The sequence below is a fragment of the Salmo trutta genome, chromosome 8 (genome assembly GCF_901001165.1).
Source record: "Salmo trutta chromosome 8, fSalTru1.1, whole genome shotgun sequence".
NCBI lineage: Eukaryota > Metazoa > Chordata > Actinopteri > Salmoniformes > Salmonidae > Salmo > Salmo trutta.
In genome coordinates, this window is record NC_042964.1 from 20,824,994 (window position 1) to 20,841,806 (window position 16,813).

General features: G+C 44.1%; 1 protein-coding gene and 1 long non-coding RNA gene across 4 annotated transcripts in view; one reads left to right on the forward strand and one right to left on the reverse strand.

Annotated features, from left to right (window-relative positions):
* The window catches only part of LOC115198448 (ras and Rab interactor 2), a 51,932-nt gene that overhangs the window by 15,819 nt on the left and 19,300 nt on the right, over nt 1-16,813 (reverse strand). The gene's annotated exons all lie outside the window — the stretch shown is intronic.
* LOC115198450 (uncharacterized) lies at nt 1,406-9,107 on the forward strand. The gene is made up of 3 exons (XR_003879231.1): nt 1,406-1,573; nt 3,839-3,895; nt 8,874-9,107. It is a non-coding gene; the product is annotated as an uncharacterized LOC115198450 (long non-coding RNA).

A 16,813-nucleotide genomic window follows, 5' to 3' on the forward strand; every position in this document is an offset into this window, starting at 1 on the left:
CATACCACCCAAAGCAAGGCCGACACACACACACACACACATACACACACACACAACGCCAAAGGCGAGAGATAAACAATGCTGGTTACTTCCAGGTCCCACTTACATAAAACACAACACGGCCCCCCGCCCCTCCACACACACACGTAATGCCCAGTGAGGGAAAGAGGGAGCAAGGGAAGAGAGAAAGAGACAAAGAAGGAGAGGCCCATATGCAATATCCTAAGTCTACTATTAGGATGTAATTGATTTGTGTTGTTTGTCATGTATTCTTACAGACTTGAAAAGGTAAACATGTACTATGGTCTTAAAAGAAAAATCCACTCAAAAAACTATATATATATATATTTTTTTTTTTTCATTAGTCCACTTAATATATTCCCAAAATGTTTTGCATGTCAGCAGTCAAGTGAGGTGGCACACAATTGGCCCATCATATGACGCAAAGTACATCGTCATGATGATGTGGCAAGTGACACTTTGCTCCTTGAAAATCCTATATCTTGAAAACTTGACTGCTGACATGCAAAACATTTTGGGACTGTATAAAAAAATCGCAAAATATATATTTTTCCTTTAATAGGTCAACTACTGCCTCCCGAGCGGTGCAGCGGTCTAAGGCATCATTACAGAGCCGGGTTCGATCCCGGGCTGTGTCCTGACCGGAAGACCCATGAGGTGGCGCACAATTGGCCCAGCGTCGTCTGGGTTAGGGGAGGGTTTGGCCGGCCGGGATGTCCTTGTCCCATCGCGCTCCAGCGACTCCCGGCGGGCCAGGCGCATGCACGCTGACACGGTCACCTGTTGTACGGTGTTTCCTCCAACACATTGGTGCGGCTGGCTTCCGGGTTAAGTGAGCAGTGTGTCAAGAAGCAGTGTGGCTTGGCTGGGTTGTGTTTCGGAGGACGCATGGCTCTCGACCTTCGCCTCTCCTGAGTCCGTATGGGAGTTGCAGCGATGGGACAAGACTAACTACCAATTGGATATCACGAAATTGGGGAGAAAAAGGGGTCAAATAAATAAATAATAATAATAATAAATAACAAACAAAAATATAAATAAATAAGGAAACTGCCCTTGAAAAACAAATTTTCGCAGTGATATGAGTCAGAAACATTTATTCTAGTGTCAAAATTTACTACAAAGTGTAAATAGGATAATTTTGTCCAAAACTGTGGTAGCTATTGAGGCTACCTGCTACTTATTAAACAAAGTAAGTTAGCTAAATGTATTTAGAAAAGAGACACATAAACCCCTAATATATTTATCCGGTGCTGTTAATCACAATTTTAAATGTTCCCTAACTCCGCCTCCAACTGACAGAGCAGCAATTTAAAATTTTCACAAACAGCTGTCAGCACCCAAAATATTTCTCATGGATAATGGCATTTTATTTAATTATATAATCATAACATTTATTTAAAATATGTTTTTCCCCTAGCGGGTGACAGAGGAAGAAGATATTTTCTTCAACTGCCTACAAGCAAGAGTTTTCACCAAGCTAGCTAACACAGGTAGTTAGCTAGCTAGCTCCTTTAGCTTGCCACCACAATATACAGAGTGACTGACCAAGGTAAGAATTATTTTGGATATTAAAGCTCTGAGTTAATATGTCATATATGTGTTAGATATACAGTTGAAGTCGGAAGTTTACATACACTTAGGTTGGAGTCATTAAAACTTGTTTTTCAACCACTCCACAAATTTCTTGTCAACAAACTATAGTTTTGGCAAGTCGGTTAGGACATTTACTTTGTGCATGACACAAGCAATTTTTCCAACAATTGTTTACAGACAGATTATTTCTGTATCACAATTCCAGTGGGTCAGAAGTTTACATACACGAAGTTGACTGTGCCTTTAAAACCTCTTACATCTAGATGTTCCGCTAGCGGAACACCGCTCCAATATCCAATGATAGGGCGTGGCGCGAATTACAAACACCTCAGAAATCCCAAAACTTCAATTTTTCAAACATATGACTATTTTACACAATTTTAAAGACAAGACTCTCCTTTATCTAACCACATTGTCCGATTTCAAAAAGGCTTTACAACGAAAGCAAAACATTAGATTATGTCAGGAGAGTACCCAGCCAGAAATAATCAGACACCCATATTTCAAGCTAGCATATAATGTCACAAAAACCAAAACCACAGCTAAATGCAGCACTAACCTTTGATCTTCATCAGATGACACTCCTAGGACATTATGTTATACAATACATGCATGTTTTGTTCAATCAAGTTCATATTTATATCAAAAACCAGCTTTTTACATTAGCATGTGACGTTCAGAACTAGCATACCCACCGAAACTTCCGGTGAATTTACTAAATTACTCACGATAAACGTTCACAAAAAACATAACAATTATTTTAAGAATTATAGATACAGAACTCCTTTATGCAATCGCTATGTCCGATTTTAAAATAGCTTTTCGGTGAAAGCACATTTTGCAATATTCTGAGTAGATAGCCCGGCCATCATGGCTAGCTATTTTGACACCCACCAAGTTTGGCACTCACCAAACTCAGATTTACTATAAGAAAAATTGGATTATCTTTGCTGTTCTTCGTCAGAATGCACTCCCAGGACTTCTACTTCAACAACAAATGTTGGTTTGGTTCCAAATAATCCATAGTTATATCCAAATAGCTGCGTTTGTTCTTGCGTTCAAGACACTATCCGAAGGGTGACGCGCCGGCGTGTATCGTGACAAAACATTTCAAAATATTCCATTACCGTACTTCGAAGCATGTCAAACGCTGTTTAAAATCAATTTTTATGCGATTTTTCTCGTAAAATAGCGATAATATTCCGACCGGGTGACGTTGTTTTCGTTCAAAGACTGAAAATGTAAAATGGACTCTTCACGTGCACACGCGCACCGTGTCATTGTTCTCAGATCGACCACTATCCAAATGCGCTACTGTTTTTCAGCCAGGGACGGCAGAGTCTTCAGCAAGGAAGAAGCCACTGAAGAAGTGGCTTCTTCAGCAAGGAAGAAGCCACTGCTCCAAAACCACCATAAAAAAGCCAGACTACGGTTTGCAACTGCACACAGGGACAAAGATTGTACTTTTTGGAGAAATGTCCTCTGGTCTGATGAAACAAAAATAGAACTGTTTGGCCATAATGACCATCGTTAAGTTTGGAGGAAAAAGGGGAGGCTTGCATGCCGAAGAACACCATCCCAACCGTGAAGCACGGGGGTGGCAGCATCATGTTGTGGGGGTGCTTTGCTGCAGGAGGGACTGGTGTACTTCACAAAATAGATGGCATCATGAGGGAAGAAAATTATGTGGATATATTGAAGCAAAATCTCAAGACATCAGTCAGGAAGTTAAAGCTTGGTCGGAAATGGATCTTAGTCTTTTGTATAATTTAGCTAGCTAGTTTCTGCAAATTAATTGCCTGGCTACAAAAATTCCTTGCTCCGGCCAAATGTTACACCACACCCACAGACGTTAGTTTCTTTTCCGCAATGAGTCTGGATCCGAGTACATCCTTGATGATTTTTGGATTGGAAATTAATTCTAGACCGTCTGATTGGGCCCAGAAACTGATCGGTTGGGCTAGAGCAAGAACACAGCAACGTTTAGAAAATTTGCTATTGGCTTTGATACTTTGATTGGTTAGAGATGATCCAATAGCTGATGACTTTGTTTTGTACAACATCCCAAATGACTTAAAATATATCCGTTTCTGACTGAAGTATGCGAACGATAGAGCAGTGGAAGAATTCCGTTTGAGTTGTCAGGCAAGAACAGTAATCCCTTATTCTTCATCTTGTGTGGAATTGTTTCACTGACTCTTTGTCTCTGCATTATCCACAGGACAACTGTCAACTTGTGAGTCTGAAAATTGACATTGGAGGTTAAGGAATCTGCATTGTAAGTATGAATTTGATGTTCATGAACATTTGTCACGACCTGATTAGGTCGGGCTACCTGATTTGGCCGGGTGCATTGTAGTTAAGCCTTACCTACCCTTACCCTTTTCCTAACCTTAACCTAATTCTCCTAACCTGCCACGTAAATTCACCTAATCTGGCACGCTAATTCACCCAACCTACTACGTTAATTATCCATAACCTGCCAATTTGGTTATCCTAACCTGTAATTCACCTAACCTGCCACTTGGGCACACGGAACCATTGCTAACAGTGGAGCCCAACCAAATCAGGTAGCCCGACCTCATTGGGTCCCGACCACACATTAACCCCTAATTCTTCATCTTGTGTGGATTTTATTTTCAGTGACTCTGTTACATTATCCTCAGGATTACTGTCAACTTGTTTAAAAGAGCCTATTTTCAAATACAGATGATTTGTGCACAGAGGTAATTTGTACATCATATTTTATTTTTCAGATGTGACCTTTCAGTGACTTTATGAGCTCACAAAGGGGAATTTCTTTTCTCATTCTTACTTGTTTTGTGTTGTGTGCCTTTAATAATTAATAACTTACATTTCTTGCACATATATCACAAGATATTATGAACTATGCATTACTCATATTGTCATGAATTTCGTCGTGGTGTTGAAGGGAAGACCAAAATGCAGCGGGTATGTGGATACTCATTCTTTTAATGGAAAAACGAAAAGCATCCACAGGAAAAACAAAACAATAAACAGTACTCATGACTAGACAGTGTAGCAGGCTCAATAAACGCAGTGCTCACAAACAATTACCCACAAACACACAGACAGACACACCCTACTAATATAGGACTCCCAATCAAAGGCAACACAACACACCTGCATTCAATTGGGAGTCCCCCCCAATTAACTATACATAGAACAACCCAACCTAGACAGGACATAGACACACATACAAAACACAACTCCCTCTGCCACGCCCTGACCAAAACTTATACACTTACTCCCTCTGCTGGTCAGAACGTGACATTACCCCCCCCCCCCCCTAAAGGTGCAGACCCTGAATGCACCTTCAAAAGAAAAACAAAGAAAACCCAAAACAAACCGAAAAATCCCCCTAACTACAGGGAGGGAAGGGAGGGTGGCTGCCGTCAACGACGGCACTGTGCTACACCCCCCCTCCCCAACCCACCTATGTTGGAGGCGGCTCAGGTGCGGGACGTGGACCCCGTTCCACCCTCGTCGTCGCCCACTTCGGTAGCGCCCCTGGCGGCTCCGGAAGACTAGTAGGCGCACCTGACTTCGCCCGACTGGCGGGCGACTCTTGCCGTGACGGCTGGCCGGCCACTCTGGCTGATCCTGGCCGGCGGGCCACTCTGGCTGATCCTGGCCGGCGGGCCACTCTGGCTGATCCTGGCCGGCGGGCCACTCTGGCTGATCCTGGCCGGCGGGCCCTCTGGCTGATCCTGGCCGGCGGGCCACTCTGGCTGATCCGGGCAGTCGGGCCACTCTGGCATCTCCGGGCAGTCGGGCCACTCTGGCATCTCCGGGCATTCGGGCCACTCTGGCATCTCCGGGCAGTCGGGCCACTCTGGCATCTCCGGGCAGTCGGGCCACTCTGGCATCTCCGGGCAGTCGGGCCACTCTGGCTGATCCTGGCCGATGGGCCACTCTGGCTGACCCTGGCCGATGGGCCACTCTGGCTGACCCTGGCCGATGGGCCACTCTGGCATCTCCGGGCAGTCGGGCCACTCTGGCATCTCCGAGCAGTCGGGCCACTCTGGCATCTCCGGGCAGTCGGGCCGCTCTGGCATCTCCTGACTGACGGGCAGCTCTGGCAGCTCCTGACTGGCGAGGCTGGGCTGACACACTAGACGCCCTGATGCGTGGAGCTGGTACTGGACGTGCCAGCCTGGAGACACGCACCTCAGGGCTAGTGCGGGGAGCGAGAACAGGCCGAGTCAGACTGGGCTGACGCACCTCAGGGCTAGTGCGGGAAGCTGGCCTGGGGCTCCATTCTTGCCCCGCAAAACTGCCCTTGGGGCTGCCTCTCGAGTTTCCTTAACTCTCCCAAAGCCCTGGAAACGCTCATCCTTATCTCCGCCCACGTCCATCCTTCCTCTTTCCTCTGCTGCTTGGTCCAAGTTTGGTGGGTAATTCTGTCACGAATTTCGTCGTGGTGTTGAAGGGAAGACCAAAATGCAGCGGGTATGTGGATACTCATTCTTTTAAAGGAAAAACGAATAGCATCCACAGGAAAAACAAAACAATAAACAGAACTCACGACTAGACAGTGTAGCAGGCTCAATAAACGCAGTGCTCACAAACAATTACCCACAAACACACAGACAGACACACCCTACTAATATAGGACTCCCAATCAAAGGCAACACAACACACCTGCCTTCAATTGGGAGTCCCCCCCAATTAACTACACATAGTACAACCCAACCTAGACAGGACATAGACACACATACAAAATACAACTCCCTCTGCCACGCCCTGACCAAAACTTATACACTTCCTCCCTCTGCTGGTCAGAACGTGACACATATATAAAATATGTATTATTCATATATAAATATATTGACCATAAATAATCATGCATACTGTTAAATATATTTTAAACGAATACATGTAAATATATGGATAGCACATGTATGTAAAATGTATACTAGCACATAAAAAAAACTGCCAAAATCGATTATGTAAATGTCTGAAATGTATTTGACATTCTGTTTATGGACATATGAGTAACACATGTATTTAGATATACAGTACTTATTTAAAAATAGTACATATTACATAAATATATTTTAAATATATGTTAATATATTAGGCTTTGGTATGGGTAGCTTCTACTTGGGCTGTCAATGTCAAACCTGAGACTGGTGTGTTGTTGGTAAGTAACTACGTTTCTTTTTATAGCTAGCTACGTCATTATTTGGATAGGCTATGCCACTATGACACTAGGATATGATACTGTGATGTAACTAGGTAAATACAGTGCCTTCGGAAAGTATTCAGACCCCTTGACTTTTTCCACATTTTGTTACGTTACAGCCTTATTTTAAAATGGATTTAAAAAAAATGTAATCTACAGAAATCTACACACAATACCCCATAATGACAAAGCGAAAACAGATTTAAATTATTCTTTTTTTAAACTTTATTTACATAAATATTCAGGCTCATTTGCCATGAAACTCGAAGTTGAGCACAGGTGCATCCTGTTTCCATTGATTATCCTTGAGATGTTTCTACAACTTGCAGTCCACCTGTGGTAAATTCAATTGATTGGACAGGCACACACCTGTCTATATAATGTCCCACAGTTGACAGTGCATGTCAGAGCAAAAACAAAGCCATGAGGTCTAAGGAATTGTCTGTAGAGCTCCGAGACAGTATTGTGTTGAGGCACAGATCAGGGGAAGGGTACCAAAAAATGTCTGCAGCATTGAAGGTCCCCAAGAACAGTGGCCTCCATCATTCTTAAAAGGAAGAAGTTTGGAACCACCAAGAGCTGGCCGCCCAGCCAAACTGAGTAAACGGGCAGGAAGGGCCTTGGTCAGGGAGGTGAACAAGAACCCGATGGTCACTCTGACAGAGCTCTAGAGTTCGTCTGTGGAGATGGGATAACCTTCCAGAAGGACAACCATCTCTGCAGCACTCCACCAATCAGGCCTTTATGGTAGAGTGGCCAGACGGAAGCCACTCCTCAGTAAAAGGTACATGACAACCCGCTTGGAGTTTGCCAAAAGGCACCTAAAGACTCTCAGACCATGAGAAACAAGATTCTCTGATCTGATGAAACCAAGACTGAACTCTTTCTGATGAAACCAAGACTGAACTCTTTGGCCTGAATGCCAAGCGTCACATCTGGAGGAAACCTAGCACCATCTCTACAGTGAAATGGTGGTGCCAGCATCGTGCTGTGGAGATGTTTTTCAGCGGCAGGGACTGGACAACTAGTCAGGATCGAGGCAAAGATGAACGGAGCAAAGTACAGAGAGATCCTTGATGAAAACCTACTCCAGAGTGCTCAGGACCTCAGACTGGTTCACCTTCCAATAGGACAACGATCCTAAGCATACAGCCAAGCCAACGCAGGAGTGGCTTCGTGACAAATCTCAATGTCCTTGATTGGCTCAGCCAGAGCCCGGACTTCAACTGATCAAACATCTCTGGAGAGACCTGAAAATAGCTGTGCAGCAATGCTCCCCATCCTACCTGACAGAGCTTGAGAGGATCTGCAAAGAAGAATGGGAGAAACTCCCCAAATACAGGTGTGCCAAGCTTGTAGTGTCATACCCAAGAAGACTCAATGCTGTAATCGCTGCCAAAGGTACTGAGTAAAGGGTCTGAATACTTATGTAAATGTGATATTTCAGTATTTTATATTTAATAAATTAGCAAAAATTCTAAAAAACTGTTTTTGCTTTGTCAGTATGGGGTATTGTGTGTAGATTGATGAGGGAGAAAAAACTATTTAATCAATTTTAGAACAAGGCTGTAGCGTAACAAGATGTGGAAAAGGGTGGGAATACTTTCAGAAGGCACTGTACATAGCCTCCCCCTAAAGTGTAATGTGAGAGGATGATTTGCATTGCCAACGTTGTTCCTGAAGACATGTTTGATCCCTGCTAGCTAACGTTAGCAAGCTAGCACATAATCAAGCAAACCTGAATACATGTTTAATAAACGTAGTCAGCTTGTTCTGAATAATGTTTCAATTCGAACTGGCTAGCTAATGTAAGATCCCTGCTAAATAATCAAGCAAACTGGCTATCATTTGAGGGTGTCAACTAACCCCCAAAAAGATGCCAACAAGCAACAACATTTTGTATTTTCTTGGGCTGGCACGTCCCTTGTGAATTAGCTGTGAATCATAATCTCTGATTGGCTATGTTCAACTGTGTATTTACAGAACTGTTGGCTTCCATGACTGTATGGTGACAGTCTCTCTCCCTCCCTCTCTTTCTCTGCGATAGGAGCTGGGTCGGATCTGTAAGTCATTGCTCCCTCATGACCAGTATCTGTGACGAGAGGAGCCTGGAGCTGATCTACTGTTGCTGTCAAACGCATCAGAAGGGACAAAAGGGCATTACTAATAAGACATGACATCACAAGTGTTTAGTATTCGCCAAATACATTTGCATGTACAGGAATTTGACTCTGAAATAGTGCTGCCACAATAAACAGAACTAACGATCAAGATAACACCACCCTTTCAATACGTGTCACTTATCAACTCTCCCTAGTTTTTCTAGAGATAGAGGACAGGAGTGAGGCTTTGGTCATGGAGTCCTCTGACTTAAAGACAGGTTGATACTGATGTCTGAATTGGGAAAGACATGGCAAGGTATCCCCAGCACCACCAGACAAAATGTTGATAGGTACAGTATCTGTATCAGCTGTGAATGACAAAAGATAAGACAAGTGTAATATTTGCACATTGTTATATTAGCACAACACTGCTTCTACAGTATTATGTGAAGGATGGTTCATTCTACATGGAACTGTTACACTTGAAAGTTACCAAAACACATATCTATATGTTCAGAAATGGCATTCTTCTCATATTACTATGTCGGCTACTCTCAGTATGAGAAGAGTAGCATCCTCACTGCATTTCACATCTCCCTGTAGTTATTTAACTCTTACTGCTGGACCCATGAGGCATGTCATGCACTCAACCCCTCCTGCCACCTGACTGTACATGTCCATAACCTGTAATACATGACATAGATGGAAGGGACTTCATCACCCACTGGGGACTTTAAGACAGAGCCTCACCCAGAGAGCTGTGCTTGTCAGTGTGTTAGACAGCTAGATCCTTAGATTTGGGGAAATAGACCATAGAAATGCCATTCTAGTTTTGGTTAGACAGCTGAAGTTGTACTCTACACACAACTGATTTTGATTTGTTAGGTAAAGTGTAGGCATACTTTATTTATAAGCACATCAATATGATATTTTCAGCAGAAAATGTTTTGTCTTTAACATGAACACATCAGTATCTACACTCAAGCTGGGCTTGAAGATGGCCACCATTGTTCCTGTACCCAAGTATGCAAAGGTAATTGAAGTGAATGACTATCGCCCCGTAGCACTCACTTCTGTCATCATGAAGTGCTTTGAGAGACTAGTCAAGGATCATATCACCTCCACCTTACCGGTCACCCTAGATCCACTGCAATTTGCATACCGCCTCTTCAACCTTAGGAGGCTGAAGAAATTTGGCTTGTCACCTAAAACCCTCACAAACTTTTACAGATGCACAATTGAGAGCATCCTGTCAGGCTGTATCACCGCTTGGTATGGCAACTGCACCGCCAACAACCGCAGGGCTCTCCAGAGGGTGGTGCGGTCTGCACAACGCATCACCGGGGGCAGACTACCTGCCTTCCAGGACACCTACAGCACCTGATGTCACAGGAAGGCCAAAAAGATCATCAAGGACAACAACCACCCGAGCCACTGCCTGTTCACCTCGCTACCATCCAGAAGGCAAGGTCAGTACAGGTGCATCAAAGCTGGGACTGAGAGACTGAAAAATTGCTTCTATCTCAAGGCCATCAGACTGTTAAATAGCCATCACTAACACAGAGAGGCTGCTGCCTACATTCAGACTTGAAATCATTGGCCACTCTAACAAATGGATAATGATACTTTAATAATGATGTTTACATATCTTGCAATACTCATTCCATATGTACAATTGAAGTCGGAAGTTTACATACACCTTAGCCAAATACATTTAAACTCAGTTTTTCACAATTCCTGACATTTAATCCTAGTAAAAAGTCCCTGTCTTAGGTCAGTTAGAATCACCACTTTATTTTAAGAATGTGAAATGTCAGAATAATAGTAAAGAGAATGATTTATTTCAGCTTATATTTATTTCATCACATTCCCTGTGGGTCAGAAGTTAACATACACTCAATTAGTATTTGGTAGTATTACCTTTAAACTGTTTAACTAAGGTGAAAACGTTTCAGGTAGCCTTCCACAAGCTTCCCACAATAAGTTGGGTGAATTTTGGCCTATTCCTCCTGACAGAGCTGGTGTAACTGAGTCAGGTTTGTAGGCCTCCTTGCTCGGACACGCTTTTTCAGTTCTGACCATACATTTTCTATAGGATTGAGGTCAGGGCTTTGTGATGGCCACTCCAATACCTTGACTTTGTTGTCCTTAAACCATTTTGCCACAACTTTGGAAGTATGCTTGGGGTCATTGTCCATTTGGAAGACCCATTCGCGACCAAGCTTTAACTTCCTGACTGATGTCTTGAGATGTTGCTTCAATATATCCACATAATTTTCCTCCCTCATAATGCCATCTATTTTGTGAAGTGCACCAGTCCCTCCTGCAGTAAAGCACCCCCACAACATGATGATGCCACCCCCGTGCTTCACGGTTGGGATGGTGTTCTTCGGCTTGCAAGCCTCCCCTTTTTCCTCCAAACATAACGATGGTCATTACGGACAAACAGTTATATTTCTGTTTCATCAGACCAGAGGACATTTCTCCAAAAAGTACGATCTTTGTCCCCATGTGCAGTTGCAAACCGTAGTCTGGCTTTTCTATGGCGGTTTTGTAGCAGTGACTTCTTCCTTGCTGAGCGGCCTTTCAGGTTATGTTGATATAGGACTCGTTTTACTGTGGATATAGATACTTTTGTGCCTGTTTCCTCCAGCATCTTCACAAGGTCCTTTGCTGTTGTTCTGGGATTGATTTGCACTTTTCGCACCAAAGTACGTTCACCTCTAGGAGACAGAGCGGTATGACGGCTGCGTGGTCCCATGGTGTTTATACAGATGAACGTGGTACCTTCAGGCATTTGGAAATTGCTCCCAAAGATGAACCAAACTTGTGGAGGTCTACAATTTTTTTCTGAGGTCTTGGCTGATTTCTTTTGATTTTACCACGATGTCAAGAAAAGAGGCACTGAGTTTGAATGTAGACCTTGAAATACATCCACAGGTACACCTCCAATTGACTCAAATTATGTAAATTAGCCTATCAGAAGCTTCTAAAGCCATGACATCATTTTCTGGAATTTTCCAAGGCACAGTCAACTTAGTCTATGTAAACTTCTGACCCACTGGAATTGTGATACAGTTAATTATAAGTGAAATAATCTCTGTAAACAATTGTTGTAAAAATGACTTGTGTCATGCACAAAGTAGATGTCCTAACCGACTTGCCAAAACTATAGTTTGATAACAAGAAATGTGTGGAGTGGTTGAAAAACGAGTTTTAATGACTCCAACCTAAGTGTATGTTAACTTCCGACTTCAAATGTATATACTGTATTTTATACCATCTATTGCATTTTGCCTATGCCGCTCGGTCATTGCTCATCCATATATTTATATGAACATATTCTTATTACATCCCTTTACTTAGATTTGTGTGTATTAGATAGTTGTTGTGGCATTGTTAGATTACTTGTTGATATTGCTGCACTGTCGGAACTAGAAGCACAAGCACTTCGCTACACTCGCAATAACATCTGCTAACGATGTGTATGTGACCAATAAAATGTTATTTGATTAATTCGGTTCCAACCATTATTATAAGCCGTCCTCCCCTCAGCAACCTCCAATGCTGTATTTAAGATTTTGTGTGTCCCTGATTTCACTTTCCACCCTGTTAGTTTGCATTAATACCCCTTTAAAAAAACAGCCCCTTCCCACATTGACATCACATTCAGGAAGTGTCAATCATTTTTTGGGGCGGGATAACAACATAGCAAAGTGTGTTGCCAGGACACATCAAGTACAGAGACATAACCTGCCTCTGCCAAAGAGATGAGGGGTCATGGCCTGTCCCTGCTTTGAGTTAAAATAAACAACTCTAGAAGCTGCCGAGGCCCCAATATCCACTCTAGAAGCTGCCGAGGCCCCAATATCAACTCTAGAAGCTGCCGAGGCCCCAATATCCACTCTAGAAGCTGCCGAGGCTCCAAAATATCCACTCTAGAAGCTGCCGAAGCTCCAAAATATCCACTCTAGAAGCTGCCAAGGCTCCAATATCCACTCTAGTAGCTGCCGAGGCTCCAATATCCACTCTAGAAGCTGCCGATCTCCAATATCAACTCTAGAAGCTGCCGAAGCTCCAATATCAACTCTAGAAGCTGCCGAAGCTCCAATATCAACTCTAGTAGCTGCCGAGGCTCCAATATCAACTCTAGTAGCTGCCGAGGCCCCATATCCAGTCTAGAAGCTGCCGAGGCGACCAGAGGCCATTCACTCTCAGCATATTGGTCAGTGGTGTGTGGTGTCCTACGACAATGAGCCATACCCAGGAATCATAACAGATGTGGAGGATAACATACAGGTGCATGCACCATAATGGAATAAAAAATATATTCTGGCCAAGCCCGCGCGACGACATCAGCTGGTTCGCTGACCACCAGGTAGTATGCCTGATCCCAGCGCCACAGGCACTTAATAACAGCAGCCTCTAGAGTTGACAACTGGAGCAAAGGGACTTGCAGTATGTGGAGGGGGATGGAGTGGAGAAAAGGCAAGAGAGAGGTGAAGTGGGAAGGGTTTCAGAAGGGAGTGAAGTGGTGAGGAGGTGAGAGGGAAGAAGTGGGGAACTTTTTAAAGGTTAATGTATCCTTTTATGTATGACATATTTTAGAAATGCTGTTGAAAACTTTTTGTTAAGCTTGAACCGTGGAATTTGAATTGTTGAGCAAAATGAGTAGTGTCATTCAACTTTAACTAACAGTGATTTTCAAATAGAATCCAATTGTTTTACATCTAGCTATACTGTTCTAATACACGTGTTTTAATAATCTGTTTTTATGTTGTTTTACAAACTGTTTTTAAAAAGACAAAACATTTACTGAAATTAAATAGAAAGTGTTTCTAATTATAAATGTAATGTTGTTTTTTTTTACCATTTCACAGATTTCAAAGTTCATAAAATATCTTGGTGTTAGTTCCACCCTGTTATGGCTGTCCACCCTGTTATGGTTTATTCCACACTGTTAGGTCAGTAATTTAAAATCATAATTGAACAATACCATCAAATGTCAGGTATTTCCAGTTTGGAGCGAGCAGTCGCAATTCGCTTCGCTCCACAGGTAATATTACACTTCATTACATTACAACGGTTTGGTTTGTTTGATCTGAGCAATTTTTCTTAGCTAGCTACATAGCCGTCTTTGTATCAAAGATAATTGTGTAGTTTAGAGTAATTAGAGTAATTATCGAGGCTAGCTATTTTTCGTCCTCCTAACGTAGTCAACACTGCTAGCTAGCTAGTCAACACTGCTAGCTAGCCAACTAGCAGCACTGTAGAAACTATTACATTACAACGGAACGACTTGATTAGTGTAGTGTTAGTGTTAGTTAGCTAGCTACATAGTTGTCTTTGCTGTCTTTGTATCTAAGATAATTGTGTAGTTTAGAGTAATTATCGAGGTTAGCTAGCCAGCCGCGACGCGACGCCTTGTCCAGACTTAGTCAACACACCTAGTCATCAAACCCACTGCTAGCTAGCCAACCGTTACCGACTAGCAGCGCTGTAGATACTAATACATTACAACGGAACGATTTGACTAGTGCAGTGTTAGCTAGCTAGCTACATAGTTGTCTTTGTCATAGCTTGATAATTGTGTAGTTTAGTAATTATCGAGGTTAGCTAGCCAGCTATTTCCGTCCCCCGCGACGCCATTTTTCCAAACCTAGTCAACTATTACCGACGAGCAGCATTGTAGAAACTAAATACATTACAAAGGAACGTCTTGATTAGTGTTATGTTAGCTAGCTACAAAGTTGCTTTTGTATCATGACAAGGTGTAGTACTGAAACTATCGAGGTTACCTAGCCAGCTACACGTTCAAACGAAGTCAACAACGCAGCCACTGCTAGCTAGCCTACTCCACCAGCCAGCAGTACTGTATCATTTTCGTCATTTTAGTCAATGAGATTTTCGCAACGTAAGCTTAACTTTCTGAACATTCGAGACGTGTAGTCCACTTGTCATTCCAATCTCCTTTGCATTAGTGTAGCCTCTTCTGTAGCTTGTCAACTATGTGTCTGTCTATCCCTGTTCTCTCCCCTCTGCACAGGCCATACAAACGCTTCACACCGCGTGGCCGCTGCCACTCTAACCTGGTGGTCCCAGCGCGCACGACCCACGTGGAGTTCCAGGTCTCCGGCAGCCTCTGGAACTGCCGGTCTGCGGCCAACAAGGCTGAGTTCATCTCAGCCTATGCTACCCTCCAGTCCCTAGACTTCCTGGCGCTGACGGAAACATGGATAACCACAGATAACACTGCTACTCCTACTGCTCTCTCCTCGTCTGCCCACGTGTTCTCGCATACCCCTAGAGCATCGAGCCAGCGGGGTGGTGGCACTGGAATCCTCATCTCTCCCAAGTGGACATTCTCTCTTTCTCCCCTGACCCATCTGTCTATCTCCTCATTTGAATTCCATGCTGTCACAGTTACCAGCCCTTTCAAGCTTAACATCCTTATCATTTATCGCCCTCCAGGTTCCTTTGGAGAGTTCATCAATGAGCTTGACGCCTTGATAAGTTCCTTTCCTGAGGATGGCTCACCTCTCACAGTTCTGGGTGACTTTAACCTCCCCACGTCTACCTTTGACTCATTCCTCTCTGCCTTCTTCTTTCCACTCCTCTCCTCTTTTGACCTCACCCTCTCACCTTCCCCCCCTACTCACAAGGCAGGCAATACGCTTGACCTCATCTTTACTAGATGCTGTTCTTCCACTAATCTCATTGCAACTCCCCTCCAAGTCTCCGACCACTACCTTGTATCCTTTTCCCTCTCGCTCTCATCCAACACTTCTCACTCTGCCCCTTCTCGGATGGTATTGCGCCGTCCCAACCTTCGCTCTCTCTCTCCCGCTACTCTCTCCTCTTCCATCCTATCATCTCTTCCCTCTGCTCAAACCTTCTCCAACCTATCTCCTGATTCTGCCTCCTCAACCCTCCTCTCCTCCCTTTCTGCATTCTTTGATTTTCTCTGTCCCCTATCCTCCAGGCCGGCTCGGTCCTCCCCTCCTGCTCCGTGGCTCGACGACTCACTGCGAGCTCACAGAACAGGGCTCCGGGCAGCCGAGCGGAAATGAAGGAAAACTCGCCTCCCTGCGGACCTGGCATCCTTTCACTCCCTCCTCTCTACATTTTCCTCTTCTGTCTCTGCTGCTAAAGCCACTTCTACCACTCTAAATTCCAAGCATCTCCCTCTAAACCTAGAAAGCTCTTTGCTACCTTCTCCTCCCTCCTGAATCCTCCTCCCCCTCCCCCCCCCCTCATCCCTCTCTGCGGATGACTTCGTCAACCATTTTGAAAAGAAGGTTGACGACATCCGATCCTCGTTTGCTAAGTCAAACGACACCGCTGGTCCTGCTCACACTGCCCTACCCTGTGCTTTGACCTCTTTCTCCCCTCTCTCTCCAGATGAAATCTCGCGTCTTGTGACGGCCGGCCGCCCAACAACCTGCCTACTTGACCCTATCCCCTCCTCTCTTCTCCAGACCATTTCCGGAGACCTTCTCCCCTACCTCACCTCGCTCATCAACTCATCCTTGACCGCTGGCTACGTCCCTTCCGTCTTCAAGAGAGCGAGAGTTGCACCCCTTCTAAAAAAAACTACACTCGATCCCTCCGATGTCAACAACTACAGACCAGTATCCCTTCTTTCTTTTCTCTCCAAAACTCTTGAACGTGCCGTCCTTGGCCAGCTCTCCTGCTATCTCTCTCAGAATGACCTTCTTGATCCTAATCAGTCAGGTTTCAAGACTGGGCATTCAACTGAGACTGCTCTTCTCTGTGTCACGGAGTCTCTCCGCACTGCTAAAGCTAACTCTCTCTCCTCTGCTCTCATCCTTCTAGACCCATCTGCTGCATTTGATACTGTGAACCATCAGATCCTCCTCTCCAC